Source organism: Chrysochloris asiatica, unplaced genomic scaffold, assembly GCF_000296735.1.
Source record: "Chrysochloris asiatica unplaced genomic scaffold, ChrAsi1.0 scaffold00120, whole genome shotgun sequence".
In the NCBI taxonomy this organism is placed as follows: domain Eukaryota; kingdom Metazoa; phylum Chordata; class Mammalia; order Afrosoricida; family Chrysochloridae; genus Chrysochloris; species Chrysochloris asiatica.
The window spans coordinates 10,451,970-10,456,019 of NW_006408638.1; the positions used below are offsets into that span (position 1 = coordinate 10,451,970).

At 37.4% G+C, this 4,050-nt stretch overlaps 1 pseudogene; it reads right to left on the bottom strand.

Annotated features, from left to right (window-relative positions):
• Positions 1–326: 326 nt before the first annotated feature.
• Positions 327–2,436, bottom strand: LOC102838618 (annotated as a pseudogene).
• Positions 2,437–4,050: the final 1,614 nt, after the last annotated feature.

A 4,050-nucleotide genomic window follows, 5' to 3' on the forward strand; every position in this document is an offset into this window, starting at 1 on the left:
TTTCATATCATTTATTGTAAAGCACAAAACAGGCATTTTAAAAGTGAAAGTATACATTGAAAAAAGTACATTTATATCACAAAGCATCGACCACATAATAGTTGCAAATACATTTGCTGGAATGTGTACATCTACACTAAATACTAAAAACAAACCAATTTTCATTTCTACACAGAAATATTAACCTCCTATAAGTAGTGATAGATATTTTGTACATTTTCAAAAAAACAAAACAAAATAAAAAAACAACAACAACAAAAATCACTATTTTTTTTAAAACCAAAAACAAAATTAAGATCTTCATCAAGTCGTCTGCATCCATATATTTAACAAAGGTTTTTTTCCCCCACACAATGAAGCAAATACTGTATTGTCCACTTATTATTATTGGTCCTGAGGTGCTGGACGATGCTGTGGCATTCCCTGTGGACTTGTCTGGGCATAGTAGGCTGCTTGTTGTCTATAGTACTCAGCCCAGGCTGCACTATAATCTGGTTGACCACCTGGAGGGGCCCCAGTAGGAGCAGGAACTGCTTGACCTTGCTTCTTGTAATATTCCTCCCAAGCCTTTGAATAATCTTGTGTCTGCCCTTGTTGACCCATTTTCTTGTAGTATTCTTCCCAAGCCTTGGTATAATCAACCTGTCCAGCTGGAGCTGGATTTTGCTGATCTCCTTGTCCATTAGTTTGGGTTGTAGTTGGTGCACCTGTAGGAGCTGCAGGTGGTGATTGTGCTTACTGCTGATAGTAGTGAGCATAATATGCAGCCCAGGCTGCTGAATTTGGATCTGTTCCTGCTTTAGCTGGATCAGGAGGAGCCTGTTGCTGCCAATGTGGATATGCATTTTCCCACCCCTGAGGTGCATATGGGGCTGGAGGGCCATGAGGAGCTGGGCCAGGTGGTCCTGGATTATAAGGAGCAGGATTGTATGGCCCCATTGGAGTTCTAGGACCTGGTGGCCCAGGAGGCCCATGAGGGCCTGGGACACCATGTGGTCCATGGGGTACAGGTGGTCCTAAAGGATTTACTGGGCCACCAATCTTTTCTTCTATGAGCTGTCGAGCATAATCTATTTGTTGTGGAGTGCCACGAATTTAAATAACTTCATATTAGGATCTGCATTTGGTGGAGGATTTCTCTGAAGTTCTATTCTTGCTCCAGACTGTTGACTTATGCTTTTTATAGTTTCACCTCCTTTTCCTATAATCAATCCAGTTTTTCCAGTTGGTACAATGAAATTAAACTCTTGTAGTCCACCAGGTGGTCCCATGTTCCAATTGCCTTGACCTCAGCCTCTTCCTCGACCACCAGGTCCAGGCCCACCAGGATTACCTGCCTGAACACTTCGAAGGAGGTCTGTAATAATTTCTGCAGCATGCTGACATCGGTCTGGAGGTCCTGTTATTTGTGTTATTCTGTCAGGTGTTGTTCCATCATATGGTTTAAACTGAATCTGAACACCAGCATCATTTTGTATTTTTTTTTTATCATCTCTCCATTTCGTCCTATTACAATGCCAACAGCAAATCTTGGAATGGGAACGTCAATCCCTTCATTTCCTCCTATTCTTGACCCATACTCATTTTGAACTTCTCTGAAACCACCTTGATCACGAATTAACTCTAACACCATTTCCTTGGCTTGTTGAACTTTGTATGGGTCCCCGGTAATTCTGAGAGGCTTGTCAGCACCGGTGTTCTGAGGCCCATCTTGAATCATAACCATTTTAACTCCAGCCCGCTCCTGAAGTTGTTTAATAGTTTCACCTCCCTTCCCAATAACTAATACAGCCTTGCTAGCTGGAATCATGATCTCTTGAACTGCATTTCCTGGTCCATCACCATGATGGAATCCAGGGGCTGGTCTTCCTTTCTCAACAATCTGGTCCAGTAACCATTTTGCTGATTGGACAGATTCAGGTGTTCCAGTAACATACAAGATCTTTCTGGAAGGCCACCACTATGAGGAGCTATTTGTATTTTGCATCCAGATTCCTGTTGTATATGTGAGATCTGTTCACCTCCTCGGCCAATTATGAATCCAACCATTCCATCTGGAACTTTGTATTCTTCCGTCATTACAGACCTGTTTTGCTGTTGATGCATCGGTGGTAATTGTTTTCCAAAAGAGTCATTTTGAGGAGCAACTTTCTTAGCATCTGGTTGATCTTTAAAAGGAGAGGGCATTCCCTCCCAGTGTGTTGTACTGCTCGGACTTGTCCAAGAGCCATCTCCATCTTCCAAAGGCCTTTTTTGTCCCCCATAACCATAATCATTTGAATTCAGTGATGTACCAGCATCACCTCCAATTTTTGCTGCAATCTGCCAGGCTCAATGCAGCGCATCTTTGAAAGCATCGTTGACTCCTCCACCACCGCCGCCGCCGCCACCAGCTGAACCTGAAGAAGGTGGAGGCACTGTTGAATAGTCTGCCATAATTAACTTAAAGTGGTTGCTACTGCGTCTTTGCAGAGACTCTCAAAGCAGATTCTTGTAACACATTTCTTATTAAAACATTGTGCAATATAAAAACTTTGGAAACCTGAAGTGCAAAGGAAATGTGGAAAAATCTATCTACCAAAGGAACCATGGAGAAAAGAAATGTGAAAAAAAAAAAATCTATGTACTTAATGATATTATTGTTTCATCCTATTCCATCCAAACTGACTTATTACCAGAAATTTGTCTATAATATAAAAGAGATAACACATTCTAAAGACATCTGCATGTTAACAGAATTATAAACATTATAAAAATATCTAAACAAATACTCACAAGAACATTAATGTTACAAATTTCCTCTTAGTTTTTCATCTTTTGAACATTTATTGGTAATTAAAAAAAAAAAAGAAAAGAAATCCAGGGAACTAGAATAGGACAAACAAAATTTTTCATTAACCGTGTTAGAAGCAACACATAATTTATGTCCATATCTAATGGGCAGCACAATTCAATAATTTTCCTCTTATGCCTAACTAATGTACAGTTCTGAGCCTAACAATTGTGTTATTTGTCTGAATTATATATATAGATGACTGTTAAAATGGTTGAGCAGAAATATTATCTTTCAGAGAAGTTTCATGAAGCTACAAATAGATATTTTAAATAAGAACACTAGAAAAGAAAAAGCAATTATCTATACTTATAAATCCCATTAAATACATAATGCAAAGCAAATTAAGAAATAACAGGTGTCCCCAGGAAACTTACAGATAAACTCAGGCTACCATGTTAACAATATTAGAAGATATAAAATGAACCTCTGTTGTAACATTATCATTAAAAGCTGTACTATTTGGAGTGTGGTATATATAGGTTGTTCCAAGATATTCTTATTCAAATCTATGTTTTAAAATATCTAACATGTAGAAAAAAGGAGAAATGCAAGATTATTTTTATATAATTACATGGAAGAAAGAATCGTGTTGGAAAATTATGATATGATTTGTATAAAATCTTCACACAAGAGTTGTATAAAAGTTTACACACAATTTAACATTATAGATAGGAATGAGTCTGGAGTTTTGTCTATTAGTTTATCTTATGTAGACTCACTTCTCTATTTATATGCTGCTATTAAAATTCAGGGAACTCTTACCTATTTTTAATAACTTTTCAACTTGCCTCCTTACCTGCAGTCACTTCCTATCTAAGTTCATATTTCACATTTCTACTGGACTCAACTTCCTAAATCACTTTTATGTTTATGGATCATCTCAGTCTGAAATTCCAGGGGCTTTAATTTCTGAAATCCTACAGTTAAAATCTTTAGTCTGAATAAAATATTATTATTATCATGACTCAAACTTAGTTGTTCAACAAGATTATTCAATATTTCAAATATATTATTTTTCAGCCAAATCAAACAAATCACTATAATCACTTATACCTTCTTACTGAAATGATCTTTTGTCTCTATCAAAAAATGTGAAAATACCTGGACCAGTGTAAAATGGCCTAACACCTCTTAAATCCTTCTTGAATTCACATCGCCACTACAGGCAGTTTCAGTCCTGTAAACAGAATTACAATTCTGTCTTCCATTATCTG